Source organism: Arachis ipaensis, chromosome B10 (assembly GCF_059453495.1).
Source record: "Arachis ipaensis isolate K30076 ecotype BB chromosome B10, ASM5945349v1, whole genome shotgun sequence".
NCBI lineage: Eukaryota > Viridiplantae > Streptophyta > Magnoliopsida > Fabales > Fabaceae > Arachis > Arachis ipaensis.
The window spans coordinates 94,553,718-94,571,177 of record NC_142435.1 but is presented as its reverse complement, the minus strand read 5'-3'; the positions used below and the strand labels follow the sequence as shown (position 1 = coordinate 94,571,177).

At 38.8% G+C, this 17,460-nt stretch overlaps 1 non-coding gene across 1 annotated transcript; it reads left to right on the top strand.

Annotated features, from left to right (window-relative positions):
- Positions 1-8,991: 8,991 nt before the first annotated feature.
- On the top strand, positions 8,992-9,099 carry LOC148580924 (small nucleolar RNA R71). The gene has a single exon (XR_015898669.1). It is a non-coding gene; the product is annotated as a small nucleolar RNA R71 (small nucleolar RNA).
- Positions 9,100-17,460: the final 8,361 nt, after the last annotated feature.

Here is a 17,460-nt window from a genome sequence, read left to right as displayed (position 1 = left end):
TGTTTTGTATGCTGTTCTGTATGCCTAGAGTGCATCTTGTAGCCTGGTGCTCCAGTCTCTTCTATGAGGTTTGACTATCTTCTGTAAGATACGCTTTATATCTCTGTTTGACACCTCGGCTTGTCTATTAGTCTAAGGATGGTAGGCTGTTGCAACCTTATGAATTATCCCATGCTTCTTCATTAATCCTGTTAGTCTCCTGTTACAAAAATGGGTGCCTTGATCGCTCACGATTGCTCGTGGTGATCCAAAGCGACAAATAATGTGGTTTCTCACAAAGGAAACAACAGTGTTAGCATCATCAGTGCGGGTAGGAATTGCTTCCACCCATTTGGAAATATAATCCACAGCTAACAATATATAAAAATAACCATATTTGGAAATGGACCCATGAAGTCAATGCCCCAAACATAAAAAATTTCACAGAAAAGCATAATTTGTTGAGGCATCTCATCCCTCTTGGATATATTACCAAATTTTTGGCATGGGAAACAAGATCTACAAAATTCAGCAGTGTCTCTAAAAAGAGTAGGCCACCAGAATCCACAGTCTAAGATTTTTCTAGCTGTTCTTTGAGGGCCAAAATGTCCTCCACTCTCAGATGAGTGATAGGCCTCTAAGATGGACTGGAATTTTGATTGAGGCATACACCATCTAATTATCTGGTCAGCGCCACATCTCCATAAATATGGGTCATCCCATATATAATATATAGACTCGCTTTTCAGCTTGTCTCTTTGATGCTTAGAAAAGTTTGGAAGAAAGGTGCGGCTAACTAGATAATTAGCTACAGGTGCATACCAAGGGACTACCTCAGATACTGCTTGCAGGTTATCAAATGGGAAATTATTAGCTATAGGAGTGGGGTCATCTGTAATGTGCTCAAGGCGACTCAAGTGGTCTGCCACTAAATTCTAGTTACCACTCCTATCCTTAATTTCCAAATTAAATTCTTGTAATAGTAGTTTCCAACGTATAAGCCTTGGTTTGGAATCCTTTTTAGCTAATAGATACTTTAGAGTTGCGTGGTCTGAGTACACTACTACCTTCGTACCAAGTAAATAGGCTCGGAATTTATCCAGAGCAAAAACAATAGCAAGAAGATCTTTCTCAATAGTAGTGTAATTGGACTGAGCGGCATCTAAAGTTTTAGACACATAAGCAATAACAAAGGGGTCCTTACCTTCACGCTGAGCCAGTGCTGCTCCTACTGCATGGTTGGAGGCGTCGCACATTATTCCAAATGGCTGGCTCCGGTCTGGTCCTCTCACAATTGGAGCTTGAGTCAGGGCGGTCTTCAGCTTATCAAACACTTGTTTGCAATCCTCACTGAACTCGAACTCAATATCCTTCTGCAGTAGTCTGGATAAGGGAAGTGCTACCTTACTGAAGTCCTTAATGAATCTCCTGTAAAAAACTGCATGGCCAAGGAACGAACAGACTTCCCTCACAGAAGAGGGGTAAGATAAACTAGAAATAACATCCACCTTTGCTGGATCTATAGAAATGCCAGTATTAGACACAACATGTCCTAGTACAATATCTTGTTTTACCATAAAGTGATATTTTTCAAAATTTAATACAAGGTTTGTATTGACACATCTATCTAATACTCTAGATAATCCATCTAAGCAAAGGCTAAAGGAATCGCCATATACACTAAAATCATCCATAAAAACTTCCATACAGTCCTCAATAAGATCAGAGAAAAGACTCATCATGCACCTTTGGAAAGTAGCTGGTGCATTGCACAAGCCAAAGGGCATTCTCTTGTAAGCATAAGTCCCAAAAGGACATGTAAAAGTGGTCTTTTCCTGATCCTCAGGAGTTATATGAATCTAGAAATAACCTGTGCAACCATCTAAAAAACAAAAATGTGATTTACCTGACAGACGATCCAGCATTTGATCAATGAATGGAAGAGGATAGTGATCCTTACGAGTGGCCTGGTTGAGGCGTCTGTAGTCAATGCAGACCCTCCAGGCGTTTTGAACTCTGGTTGCCATGAGATCTCCATGCTCATTCTTTACTGTAGTGACTCCAGACTTCTTGGGCACCACTTGTACTGGGCTTACCCATTCACTGTCTGAAATGGGGTAGATGATATCTGCCTCCAGTAGTCTGGTCACTTCCTTCTTGACAACGTCTAAGATAGTGGGGTTCGTCTTGCTCCCTCTTCTAAAAATATGCTATGCTCACAGACTTGAGGGTTGATGCCTACTATGTCTGCCAAACTCTAACCAATTGCCTTCTTGTGCCTCCTCAGCATACTAAGTAACTGCTCTTCCTGTTGAGAAGTGAGTTCCCTTGCAATGATAACTGGAAACTTCTGCTCGTCTTCAAGGTAAGCATATTTGAGGTGTGGAGGAAGGGGTTTTAATTCTAACTTCTGATCATGGTCAGGCTTTGGGTTGTCTGGAGCTGGTAACAATGGTAAAGCACTGTCATTGTCCTCTGAGAATGTCCCCACACTTGGACCTTGTCCTATGTACTTCTCTTCAAATTCCTCCTGGTGAACTTCAGCCACAGTTTCATTTATGATGTCACACTGGAGGATAGAATGATCCTCCGGCGGATGCTTCATAACTCTATTCAGATTGAAGATTACTACTCGGCCATCTATTTCAAAAGAGTATGTTCCTGAAAAAACATCTAATTTGAACTTCGAGGTCTTCAGGAATGGTCTTCCGAGTAGGATTGATGATGGCTTCTCTGAGTCATTTTGGGGCATCTCCAGGATATAAAAATCAATGGAAAATATGAGCCCCTTAATGCCCACTAATACATCTTCAACAACTCCAGCCACTGTAATAATGCTTTTATCTGCTAACACAAAATGAGCTGCCGACCTTTTTAAGGGAGGGAGCCTCAAAATACCATATATAGACAAAGGCATTATACTCACACATGCTCCTAAATCACACATGCAGTCAGAAAATACTACACCACTGGTGCGTGAAATTCTGATCATCAACAATGGCACCTAAGGACTTGGAGCTCTCAAACGTGAATCACACTTTGTCACAATTCCGCACAACTAACCAGCAAGTGCACTGGGTCGTCCAAGTAATAAACCTTACGTGAGTAAGGGTCAATCCCACGGAGATTGTCGGCTTGAAGCAAGCTATGGTCATCTTGTAAATCTCAGTCAGGCGGATTCAAATGGTTATGGAGTTTAAGGTGATGAAAATAAACATAAAATAAAGATAGAGATACTTATGTAATTCATTGGTGGATTTCAGATAAGCGTATGAAGATGCTTTGTTCCCCTTGAACCTCTGCTTTCCTATTGTCTTCTTCCAATTATTCATACTCCTTTCCATGGCAAGCTTTATGTTGGGCATCACCATTGTCAATGGCTATATCCCGTCCTCTCAGTGAAAATGGTCCTGATGCTCTGTCACAACATCGGCTAATCAGCTGTCGGTTCTCAATCATGTCGGAATAGGATCCATTGATCCTTTTGCGTCTGTCACACGCCCCACAATCGCGAGTTTGAAGCTCGTCACAGTCATCCCTTCCCAGATCCTACTCGGAATACCACAGACAAGGTTTAGACTTTTCGGATCTCAGGAATGGCCGCCATTAATTCTAGCCTATACCACGAAGGTTCCAATCTTAGATTAGAAACCCAAGAGATACGCATTCAAGCCATTGCTAGTAGAACAGAGGTGGTTGTCAGGCACATGTTCATAGGTGAGAATGATAATGAGTGTCACAGATCATCACATTCATCAAGTTGAAGAACAAATGAATATCTTGGAGAAGAAATAGACTTGAGTTGAATAGAAAAACAATAATACTTTGTATTAATTCATGAAGAACAGCAGAGCTCCACACCTTAATCTATGGTGTGTAGAAACTCCACTGTTGAAAATACATAAGAACAAATAGTGTAAGCATGGCCGAATGGCCAGCCTCAAAGGTCTAAGGAAAAACGTCCCAAGATTTGTCAAAAGTATGAAAATACAATAGCAAAAGGTCATATTTATAGAGAACTAGTAGCCTAGAGTTACAGAAATGAGTAATTAATGGAGAAATCTTCTTCCGGGCCCACTTGGTGTGTGCTTGGGATGAGCATTGAAGCTTCCATGTGTAGAGACTTTTCTTGGAGTTAAACGCCAGCTTTTGTGCCAGTTTGGGCGTTTAACTCCAGCTTTTGTGCCAGTTTTGGAGTTAAACGCCAGAATTCTTGGGCTGACTTGGAACGCCTATTTAGGCCATTAAATCTTGGGTAAAGTATGGACTATTATATATTGCTGAAAAGCCCAGGATGTCTACTTTCCAACGCAATTAAGAACGCTCCAATTGGGCTTCTGTAGCTCCAGAAAATCCACTTTGAGTGCAGGGAGGTCAGAATCCAACAGCATCTACAGTCCTTTTTCAACTTCTGAATCAGATTTTTTGCTCAGGTCCCTCAATTTCAGCCAGAAAATACTTGAAATCACAGAAAAATACACAAACTCATAGTAAAGTCCAGAAATATGATTTTTAAATAAAAACTAATAAAAATATAATAAAAACTAATTAAAATATACTAAAAACATACTAAAAACAATGCCAAAAAGCGTATAAGTTATCCGCTCATCACAACACCAAACTTAAATTGTTCCTTGTCCCCAAGCAACTGAAAATCAAATAGGATAAAAAGAAGAGAATATACAATGAATTCCAAAAACATCTATGAAGATCGGTATTAATTAGATGAGCGGGGCTTTTAGCTTTTTGCCTCTGAACAGTTTTGGCATCTCACTTTATCGTTTGAAGTTCAGAATGATTGGAATCTATAGGAACTCAGAATCCAAATAGTGTTATTGATTCTCCTAGTTAAGTATGTTGATTCTTGAACACAACTACTTTATGAGTCTTGGTCGTGGCCCTAAGCACTTTGTTTTCCAGTATTACCACCGGATACATAAATGCCACAGACACATAACTGGGTGAACCTTTTCAGATTGTGACTCAGCTTTGCTAAAGTCCCCAATTAGAGGTGTCTAGGGTTCTTAAGCATACTCTTCTTTTTGCTTTGGACCTCGACTTTAACCGCTCAGTCTCAAGTTTTCACTTGACACCTTCACACCACAAGCACATGGTTAGGGACAGCTTGGTTTAGCCGCTTAGGCCAGGATTTTATTCCTGTGGGCCCTCCTATTCACTGATGCTCAAAGCCTTGGATCCTTTTTATCACCCTTGCCTTTTGGTTTAAAGTGGTATTGGCCTTTTCTGCTTGCTTTTCTTCTTTTTCTTTCTCTATCTTTTTTTTTGCAAGCTTTTCACTGCTTTTTCTTGCTTCAAGAATCAATTTTATGATTTTTCAGATCATCAGATAACATTTCTCCTTTTCCTTTCATTCTTTCAACAGCCAACAATTTTAATATTCATAAATAATCAAATTCAAAAATATGCACTGTTCAAGCATTCATTCAGAAAAACAATAGTATTGCCACCACATCAAGATAATTAAACTGTTTTAAAATTTGAAATTCATGCACTTCTTTTTCTTTTTCAATTAAAAACATTTTTCATTTAAGAAAGGTAATGGATTCATTTTCATAGCTTTAAGTCATAGACACTAATGATCATGTAATAAAGACACAAACATAGATAAACATAAAGCATAATTTTCGAAAAACACGAAAATAAAGAACAAGGAAGTTAAAGAACGGGTCCACCTTAGTGATGGCGGCTTGTTCTTCCTCTTGAAGATCTTATGGAGTGCTTGAGCTCCTCAATGTCTCTTCCTTGCCTTTGTTGCTCCTCTCTCATGGTTCTTTGATCTTCTCTAATTTCATGGAGGAGGATGGAATGCTCTTGGTGCTCCACCCTTAGTTGTCCCATGTTGGAACTTAATTCTCCTAGGGAGGTGTTGATTTGCTCCCAATAGTTTTGTGGAGGAAGATGCATCCCTTGAGGTATCTCAGGAATTTCATGATGAGGAATTTCATCATGCTCTTGATGAGGTTCTCTTGTTTTTTCCATCCTTTTCCTAGTGATGGGTTTGTCCTCATCAATGAGAATGTCTCCCTCTATGTCAATTCCAACCGAATTGCAAAGGTGACAAATGAGATGAGGGAAGGCTAACCTTGCCAAAGGAGAGGACTTGTCCGCTACCTTGTAGAGTTCTTGGGATATAACCTCATGAACTTCCACTTCCTCTCCAATCATGATGCTTTGTATCATGATAGCCCGGTCTATAGTAGCTTCGGATCTCATGTCGGATCTCCGGATATTCGCCCTTTTTGAGCTTAAAAGGGACCTCGGGGATCACCTTCTTCTTGGCCACAACTTCATAGAAGTGGTCTTGATGCACCCTTGAGAGGAATCTCTCCATCTCCCATGACTTGGAGGTGGAAGCTTTTGCCTTCCCTTTCCTCTTTCTAGAGGTTTCTCCGGCCTTTGGTGCCATAAATGGTTATGAAAAAACAAAAAGCTTTAGCTTTTACCACACCAAACTTAGAAGGTTGCTCGTCCTCGAGCAAAATAAGAAAGAAGAGAGTAGAAGAAGAAGAAATAGAGGAGATGGAGGGGGCTTTGTGTTTCGGCCAAGGGGGAGAAGTGGTGTTTAGGTTGTGTGAAAATGAAGGAGTGAAGATGGGTTTATATAGGGGTGAGAGGGGTGTGTATGTTCTGCCATAGAGGGTGGGTTTGGGAGGGAAAGTGGGTTGAATTTGAATGGTGAGGTAGGTGGGGTTTTATGAAGGATGGATGTGAGTGGTGAAGAGAATGGTGGGATTTGATAGGTGAGGGGTGTTTGGAGAAGAGGTAATGAGGTGATTGGTGAATAGGTGAAGAAGAGAGAGAGTGGTGGGGTAAGTGGGGATCCTGTGGGGTCCACAGATCCTGAGGTGTCAAGGATATCTCATCCCTGCACCAAGTGGCGTGCAAAATGCCCCTTTCTGCCAATCCTGGCGTTAAACGCCAGGCTGCTGCCCATTTCTGGCATTTAACGCCAGCTTCTTGCCCATTCCTGGCGTTAAACGCCAGTCTGGTGCCCATTTCTGGCGTTAAACGCACAGAATGGTGCCAGACTGGGCGTTTAACGTCCATTCTGCTACCTTTACTGGCGTTTAAACGCCAGTAACTGTCTCCTCCAGGGTGTTCTATTTTTCATTCTATTTTTCCTTCTGTTTTTGCTTTTTCAATTATTTTTGTGACTTCACATGATCATCAACCTACAGAAAATATAAAATAACAAAAGAAAATAGAAATTTAACATAGATAAGTAAAAATTGGGTTGCCTCCTAACAAGCGCTTCTTTAATGTCAATAGCTTGACAGTGGCTCTCATGGAGCCTCATAAATGTTCAGAGCAATATTGGAACCCCCCAACACCAAACTTAGAGTTTGAATGTGGGGGTTTAACACCAAACTTAGAGTTTGGTTGTGGCCTCCCAACACCAAACTTAGAGTTTGACTGTGGGGGCTCTGTTTGACTCTGTATTGAGAGAAGCTCTTCATGCTTCCTCTCCATGGTTACAGAGGGATATCCTTGAGCTTTAAACACAAGGGAGTCTTCATTCACTTGAATGATCAATTCTCCTCTGTCAACATCAATCACAGCATTTGCTGTGGCTAGGAAGGGTCTGCCAAGGATGATGGATTCATCCATACACTTCCCAGTTTCTAGGATTATGAAATCAGCAGGGATGTAATGGTCTTCAACCTTTACCAAGACATCCTCTACAAGTCCATAAGCCTGTTTCTTTGAATTGTCTGCCATCTCTAGTGAGATTCTTATAGCTTGTACCTTAATGATCCCTAGCTTCTCCATTACAGAGAGATGCATAAGGTTTATGCTTGACCCTAGGTCACACAGAGCCTTCTCAAAGGTCATGGTGCCTATGGTATAAGGGATTGAGAACTTTCCAGGGTCCTGTCTCTTTTGAGGTAATCTCTGCCTAGTCAAGTCATCCAGCTCTTTGATGAGCAATGGAGGTTCATTCTCCTAAGTCTCATTACCAAATAACTTGGCATTTAGCTTCATGATTGCTCCCAGGTACTTAGCAACTTGCTCTTCAGTGACATCTTCATCCTCTTCAGAGGAAGAATACTCATCAGAGCTTATGAAAGGCAGAAGTAAATTCAATGGAATCTCTATGGTCTCAGAATGAGCCTCAGATTCCCATGGTTCTGCATTAGGGAACTCCATGGAGGTCAGTGGGCGTCCATTGAGGTTTTCCTTAGTGGGAATCACTGCCTCTTCCTCCTCTCCATGTTCGGCCATGTGAGATGTGGTTATGGCCTTGCACTCTCTTTTTGGATTCTCTTTTGTATTGCTAGGGAGAGTGCTAGGAGGGAGTTTAGTAATTTTCTTACTCAGCTGACCCAATTGTGCCTCCAAATTTCTAATGGAGGACCTTGTTTCAGTCATGAAACTTTGAGTGGTTTTGATTAGATCAGAGACAATGGTTGCTAAGTCAGAGGGGCTCTGCTTAGAATTCTCTGTCTGTTGCTGAGAAGATGATGGAAAAGGCTTGCTATTGCTAAACCTGTTTCTTCCACCATTATTGTTGTTGACACTTTGTTGAGGTCTCTGTTGATCCTTCCATGAGAGATTTGGATGATTTCTCCATGAAAGATTATAGGTGTTTCCGTAGGGTTCTCCCATGTAATTCACCTCTTCCATTGCTGGGTTCTCAGGATCATAAGCTTCTTCTTCAGAGGAAGCTTCCTTAGTACTGCCTGGTGCAGCTTGTATTCCAGACAGACTCTGAGAAATCATATTGACTTGTTGGGTTAATATTTTATTCTGAGCCAATATGGCATTCAGAGTATCAATTTCAAGAACTCCTTTCTTCTGATTTGTCCCATTATTCACAGGATTCCTTTCAGAAGTGTACATAAATTGGTTATTTACAACCATTTCAATGAGTTCTTGAGCTTCTGCAGGCGTCTTCTTCAGATGAAGAGATCCTCCAGCAGAGCTATCCAATGACATCTTGGATAGTTCAGACAAACCATCATAGAAGATTCCTATGATGCTCCATTCTGAAAGCATGTCAGAAGGGCACCTTCTGATCAATTGTTTGTATCTCTCCCAAGCTTCATAGAGGGATTCTCCTTCCTTTTGTCTGAAGGTTTGGACTTCCACTCTAAGCTTGCTCAATTTTTGAGGTGGAAAGAACTTTGCCAAGAAGGCATTGACTAGCTTTTCCCAAGAGTTTAGGCTTTCTTTAGGTTGTGAATCCAACCATGTCCTAGCTCTGTCTCTTACAGCAAAAGGAAAGAGCATAAGTCTGTAGACTTCAGGGTCAACCTCATTGGTCTTGACAGTGTCACAGATTTGCAAGAACTCAGCTAAGAACTGATGAGGATCTTCCAATGGAAGTCCATGAAACTTGCAATTCTGTTGCATTAGAGAAACTAATTGAGGCTTAAGCTCAAAGTTGTTTGCTCCAATGGCAGGGATAGAGATGCTTCTCCCATAAAAATCAGGAGTAGGTGCAGTAAAGTCACCAAGCACCTTTCTTACATTGTTGGCATTGTTGTTTTCAGCTGCCAAGGTTTCTTCTTCTTTGAAGAGCTCTGTTAGGCCCTCTAAAGAGAATTGTTCTTTAGCTTCTCTTAGCTTTCTCTTCAAGGTCCTTTCAGGTTCAGGATCAGCTTGAACAAGTATGCCTTTATCTTTGTTCCTGCTCATATGAAAGAGAAGAGAACAAGAAAGTAGGGAATCCTCTATGTCACAATATAGAGATTCATTGAGGTGTCAGAAGAAAAGAAGAATAGAAGAAGAGGATAGAGATGAGAGAATTCGAACTTACTAAAGAATTAGGGTTCGAATTGCACCTTGAGGAGGAGTGTTAGTCCCTTAAATAGAAGGATGTGAGAAGAGGGGAAGAATTTTTGAAAATAAATTAAAAAGATTTTGAAATAATAAAAAGAAATTTGAAAATTTGATTGAGATTTTCGAAAATTAAGTTTGGGAAAGAAATTAAGTGATTTTGAAATCAGAAATGAAAAAGATATGATTGAAAATTAATTTTGAAAAAGGGTGTGATTGAAAAGATATGATTGAGAAGATATGATTGAAAATCAAATTAAAAAGAGAAAGTTTTAAAACCAAAGTTGATTACTTGACTAACAAGAAATTAAAAGATATGATTCTAAAATTTAAAATTTGATCCTTTCTTAATAGGCAAGTAACAACTTGAAAATTTTTGAAGTAAATCTTGAATTGAAGCAAGGATTTTTGAAAATAGTATAAATAAATATAAAATGGAAAGAAATTGATTTTGAAAGAGATATGATTGAAAAGATATGATTTGAAAAATATTTGATTTTGAAAAATTATGAAAACCTGAAAAAAATGTGAATTAAAAACAAAATCTTCCCTCTAGTGTCATCCTGGCGTTAAACGCCCAGAATGGCATCCATTCTGGCGTTTCACGCCCAAAACTCAACCTTTTTGGGCGTTAAACGCCCAGCCAGGTACCCTGGCTGCCGTTTAAACGCCAGTTTTCCTTCTTCACTTGGCGTTTTGAACGCCTAGCTTTTTCTGTTTGATTTCTCTACTGAATGTTCTGAATCTTCAATTCTCTGTATTATTGACTTGAAAAGACATAGTTTTGAAAAATATTTTTAAATTTTTGATGATGAGAATCAATAAAAATGCAACTAAGATCAAATAAACAATGCATGCAAGATACCAAACTTAAATGTTTGTATACTAAGGACTATAACAATGTAAAAATGCATATGAAAAACAACAAAACACACTAAACAAGAGAATTTAAAGATCAGAGCAAGGAAATCATCAAGAACAACTTGAAGATCAATGAAGAACAATATGTATAAATTCGAAAAATGCAAGAAGAATAAAAACATGCAATTGACACCAAACTTAAAAATTGATACTAGACTCAAACAAGAAACATAAAATATTTTTTATTTTTATGGTTTTATAAAATTTTTTTTGTGATTTTCGAAACTTATATGGAAAAGAAAATAAAGAGAATCAAAACTTTTAATAAGAATTCCAAGAATCATAACAATGCTAGTCTAAGACTCCGGTCCAGGAATTAGACATGGCTTACTGGCCAGCCAAGCTTTCAATGAAAGCTCCGGTCCAAAACACTAGACATGGCCAATGGCCAGCCAAGCGTTAGTAGATCATTGCTTTCAACAGCAAAATTGATAGAAATCAACAAGCTCTTGTGATGAGAAGTTGAAACCTCGGTGCAAAAGATTAGACATGGCTTCTCAGCCAGCCAGACTTCAACAAATCATCATGAAACTCTAGAATTCATTCTTAAAAACTTTGAAGAACAAAATAGAAAATATTTTTGTATTTTTGAAAATTTTTTTCGAAAAATAAAAAGGAAAAGTACCTAATCTAAGCAACAAGATGAACCGTCAGTTGTCCAAACTCGAACAATCTCCGGCAACGGTGCCAAAAACTTGGTGCGCAAAATTGTGATCATCAACAATGGCGCCCAAGGACTTGGAGCTCTCAAACGTGAATCACACTTTGTCACAATTCCGCACAACTAACCAGCAACTGCACTGGGTTGTCCAAGTAATAAACCTTACGTGAGTAAAAGTCGATCCCACGGAGATTGTCGGCTTGAAGCAAGCTATGGTCATCTTGTAAATCTCAATCAGGCGGATTCAAATGGTTATGGAGTTTAAGGTGATGAAAATAAACATAAAATAAAGATAGAGATACTTATGTAATTCATTGGTGGATTTCAAATAAGAGTATGAAGATGCTTTGTTCCCTTTGAACCTCTGCTTTCCTATTGCCTTCTTCCAATCATTCATACTCCTTTCCATGGCAAGCTTTATGTTGGGCATCACCGTTGTCAATGGCTACATCCCATCCTCTCATTGAAAATGGTCCTGATGCTCTGTCACAACATCAGCTAATCAGCTGTCGGTTCTCGATCATGTCGGAATAGGATCCATTGATCCTTTTGCGTCTGTCACACGCCCCACAATCGCGAGTTATAAGCTCGTCACAGTCATCCCTTCCCAGATCCTACTTGGAATATCACAGACAAGGTTTAGACTTTTTGAATCTCAGGAATGGCCGCCATTAATTCTAGCCTATACTACGAAGGTTCCAATCTTAGATTAGAAACCCAAGAGATACGCATTCAAGCCATTGCTAGTAGAACAGAGGTGGTTGTCAGGCACATGTTCATAGGTGAGAATGATGATAAGTGTCACGGATCATCACATTCATCAAGTTGAAGAACGAATGAATATCTTGGAGAAAAAATAGACTTGAGTTGAATAGAAAAACAATAGTACTTTGTATTAATTCATGAAGAACAGCAGAGCTCCACACCTTAATCTATGGTGTGTAGAAACTCCACCATTAAAAATACATAAGAACAAATAGTGTAAGCATGGCCAAATGGCCAGCCTCAAAGGTCTCAGGACTAAACGTCCCAAGATTTGTCAAAAGTATGAAAATACAATAGCAAAAGGTCCTATTTATAGAGAACTAGTAGCCTAGGATTACAGAAATGAGTAATTAATGCAAAAATCTTCTTCCGGGCCCACTTGGTGTGTGCTTGGGCTGATCATTGAAGCTTCCATGTGTAGAGACTTTTCTTGGAGTTAAACGCCAGCTTTTGTGCCAGTTTGGGCGTTTAACTCCAGCTTTTGTGCCAGTTTTGGAGTTAAACGCCAAAATTCTTTGGCTGACTTAGAACGCCTGTTTGGGCCATCAAATCTGAGACAAAGTATGAACTATTATATATTGCTGGAAAGCCCAGGATGTCTACTTTCCAACGAAATTGAGAACGCGCCAATTGGGTTTCTGTAGCACCAGAAAATCCACTTTGAGTGCAGGGAGGTTAGAATCCAACAGCATCTGCAGTCCTTTTTCAGCCTCTGAATCAGATTTTTTGCTCAGGTCCCTCAATTTCAGCCAGAAAATACCTGAAATCACAGAAAACCACACAAACTCATAGTAAAGTCCAGAAATATGATTTTTAAATAAAAACTAATAAAAATATAATAAAAACTAATTAAAATATACTAAAAACATACTAAAAATAATGCCAAAAAGCGTATAAATTATCCGCTCATCAACCACCAATAGTACAATTAACCATATATAGACCTGGGTCACTACACTTTTCAGGTAAACCTCCCATTAAAGCAGATATGGAACTACCTAAAGGAATAGTTTCTAATTCATTAATTTCGTCTTTATGTATACATAAATCTTTTAGAAACTTTGCATATTTAGGTACCTATATAACATCAAAAAAGAAGAACAGTTACCTCAACCTTTTTGAATATCTCTACCATTTTGGGATCAGGTTCCAGCTGCTTCCTGGGCTTCCTTGCAAGTTGTGAAAATGGAATGGGAGTGGTGTCTTCTGCAGTGTCTGCGCCCTTTGGTGCTTCCTCCTGTGGTTGAACTTCTTCTTTTTTAGCCATGTCCTGTATGTCCTCTTCCTCTTCAACATCTTCTATTTCCACTACCTCTTCAGCTGAGGCGTGTTCTGGTGGGTTGGCTCCTCCTGATTCCTCTCCTGTAGTGTAGTTTCGGACCTTACGGTGATGGCATTAATGCCACCCTTTGGATTGGGTAATGGTTGAGAGGGGATTCCACTAGAGCTCAAAGGCTGGTTATTGGAGTTATTCATTGATCCAATCTGTGAGACAAGAGCTTGCAAAGTAGAGTTCAGACCATTTAGTATAGCATAAAGGTTATTTTCCATGGTCTGTTGTCTCCGATCAATAGATTGTAGTAAGTCATCATTAGAAGATGAAGAAGGATAAGTAATTTGAGAGGTCTGCTATTGGGTATTCTGTGGTCCTTGGGATTGCCTCAGGTGAGGTGCTCTGTAAGGCTGGTTCTGGTTCTGCTGCCTGTTGTTGTTATTATTCCACCTCTGATTTTCCTGATTGTCTCTGCCTCCTCTATTGTTGTTGTCCCTCCAATTCTGGTTAGAATTGTCCTACCATCCATGGCTGTAATTGCCACCTTGATTGTACCCTTGGTTGGGGCGGTCATAGAAGTTATGAGTGGCTGCCACAGTGTTGTCTTCCTGCTGGAGCTATGGACATTCATCAGAATAATGGCTATAATCAGCACAGACTCCGCAAACTCTCTGTGGGACTAACTGTTGGCTTTGCTGTGGTGGAGAAGGTTGAGCTTGCTGAACTTGTTATTGATTCAATTGCATCTGCTTCAGCAAGTTGGTCATTTCACAGATACTCTAAGTTAGAGCAGCAGTCTCTCTGCTAGAGGATACTTCTGCAATAGCTTTTGAATGGCCTTGTTTCTGCCTGTGATTCCGAGTAGATTTAGCTAAGTCGCTGATCAATTGCCATGCCTCATCAGTGATCTTGTACTTTTTCATAGACCTATTGCTAGCACTTTCTAATGTGGTCTTATCTTGGGGCCTCATGCCCTGTGTGACGTAACCGAGTAATACTATCTGGTCAATCATATGGTGGGGGCATGCTTCCAGAAGATTATTGAAGCGCTCCCAGTATTCATAGAGAGTCTCGGATTCGTCCTGAACAATCATGGAAATGTCTTTCCTCAGTTTATCAGTAACTTCAGCTGGAAAGAACTTTTCCAAAAATTCTCTTCTAAGTGTATCCCAGTCGGATACAGTTGCTGCGGGTTGAGTGTAGTATCACTCTTTTGCCTTTCCCTCAAGAGAAAATGGGAAGGATTTCAACAAAATTGAAGTTTCATTTGCACCATCACGCCTGATAGTAGAATAGGCTACTTGAAAATCTCTCAGGTGCTTGATAGGCTCTTGAGCAGGTAAGCCATGAAACTTGGGCATCAAATTGAGCAGTGCAGTCTTTATTTCAAAGTCTGTAGCCACCGCTGGGTGATGCGCTTGAAACGATTGCATTGAAAAATCAGGGACTCCAGCCTCCTGGATAGTAACTCTTCTAGCTGCTGCCATGTCACCTACTCATAAATTAACCGAATTAGTAGAACGGGGGCTAGTTTCTTTCTCAAGTGACGTTTTAGATCCGCCCTCAGAGAGGACTAACCGATGCCGAGCTTGCCTTATTCGTGAAATAGTTCTTTCAATCTCAGGATTGAATACTGGCAAGCTTGGATCAGGAAGTGAACGCGTCATCTAACGAAAGAAACAAGCAGCTCATAGTAGCAGGATAAAATAAAATGCAAATAAATAAATTCCAATTAATAACTTTAGCACTCTATTGCAACTCCCCGACAATGGTTCCAAAAATTGACGTGGCAGAAATTGGTGAGTCAAGAATTGTTATAAGATATGCGTTGCAAGTATAGTTCTTAACCAACCAGAAATCCGCTTATCAATTTAGAAGGGTGTCACAAAAATTAAAATTAAAATACTGGGAGTATGAATCCCAGGTCGTCTCCCAACGAGTTACAGAAATGTGTGCTATTTTATTAATCAGATGTTTTCAAAATGGTTTGAATTGAATAACAGGAAATTAAATTAGAGAATTTATGTAATTTAAATAAAAGCCTTGACTGGGAGTAGATTAGCTAGAAGCCCTATTCTTGTTGGAGTACTCTAAAGATTAATTGACAATTGAAGGTTGTCCTGTTTAGTTATCCCTTACTAGGTAAGGAAAAGTCAAACAAGTTGGAATGCTACTTCTATTCACAAGTTCCAACCCACTCAATTAAAAGGGATTGGTGTCAGTGACTAGAGGGCAATCCAACAATAAACCCAATTACAATTTTTTTTTGAGCATTCCGACTCAAGGGTTCCTTTCAATCAACTCCCCATCAAGTTGGGAAACTACTCACTCATTGTGAATGTAGAATTCATAACATAGGAAAGGAAATTAAAGAAAGACATGATAAATAAAAATCAAAGAAATCAATTAAAAATAAAAGTAATTCTTGTATTAATAAATTCTAAAAATAATTCAATAGTAAAATTGAGTAATTAAAGGACATGGAAGAGTAAGAGCCAAGTAAAGAAAACGAACTAGAATGACGAAGTCTTGATGAGGTAATAACTCTTCTCAATATCCCAATTGAAAAAGCAATAGAAATAAAATCCTAAGAACTATGAATGTGTACAGAGAAAACCTAGAGGAGGAGTAAAACTAGATCTAAAAATTAAAAATTGTGTAGAATGAATGTTGTTCTCGGTCTCTGCATGTTCTCTGGCTCTAGTTTGCTTTTCTGGTCCGAAAACTGGGTCAAAACAAGGCCCAAAATCGCCCCCAGCGAATTCTGCAGATTATGCAGATCGCGCACATCACGCGATCACGTCATTCATGCGGCCGCGTCATTCGGCCTTTTGCCCTACCACGCAAGCACGTCGTCCACGCCTCCGCGTTACTTGTGCTATTCCAATCCGCGCGGTCGCATGAACAATGCGGCCGCGTCACTGCGATTTCCTCTCTTTCGCGCGGTCGTGTGAGCCATGCGGCCGCGTCACTTCTCGCTGGTCATCTCCTCAATTTCTTGTGTTCCTTCCATTTTTGCAAGCTTCCATTCCAATCTCCAACTCATTCATGCCCTATAAAGCCTGAAACACTTACCACACAGACCACGGCATCGAATGGAATAAAAGAAAATTAAAATACATAATTAAAAGTCTCTAGGAAGCAAATTTTCAATCATATAATAATTTTAGGAAGGAAATATAAATGCATGCTAATCATATGAATAAGTGGGTAAAAATCATGATAAAATCACACCATTAAACACATTATAAACCATAAAATAGTGATTTATCATGTACATAACTAAAACACGTATAAGAACTATCACTACCTCACCAGTCACACCAGATGAGTATTGATTCTCAGGATAAAGAAACAAAAACGTAACTGAGCTTTAATTTCAACAAAGAAAGACAAAATTTTTGGATGCTTCTTCCTAATGTTATAGAATGATGATTATTGTAGATGTCATATTATAAAATATGAAATATTATTATATTAGAATATAGAGCATTACCATACTTAATAAAGTATAGAATATTACCATATATAATAAAATATAAAATATTATTAATTAATAGGATATGAATTTATATAATATATTTATATTAATTAGTAAATAAATTAAGTAAAAAATATCTTATTATTATTATTTATTTTAAAATTATTATCTATAAATAAATTCTAAAAAAAGGTTTCAACACGTATACACAAAATTTATAACTTTACGTTATTTTAACTCTTGTGTTGAATTTCTGTATATTTATTTTTGTGCAATAAAAAATCTATTCTCATAAATTACCAAATTTTATATTGTAAAGATATCATCAAGATACAATTCTTTTATATTTTCATATATAAATCTGTATTTTTATTTATCTACTTTCATCGTATTTTCACAACATATTATTAATATAAAGGCTCTGATCTCAAGGTAAAAAAACTTTTAATTATGTCAAATTTTTTCGTTTGGAATTTATACTGCTTCAGATTTCTGAAAAAAATTATTTATCATAGATTGTAGATGCTGAAATTTATCTTAACTCCAGTGGCGAAGCCACGTTCATGGAAAAGGGGACAA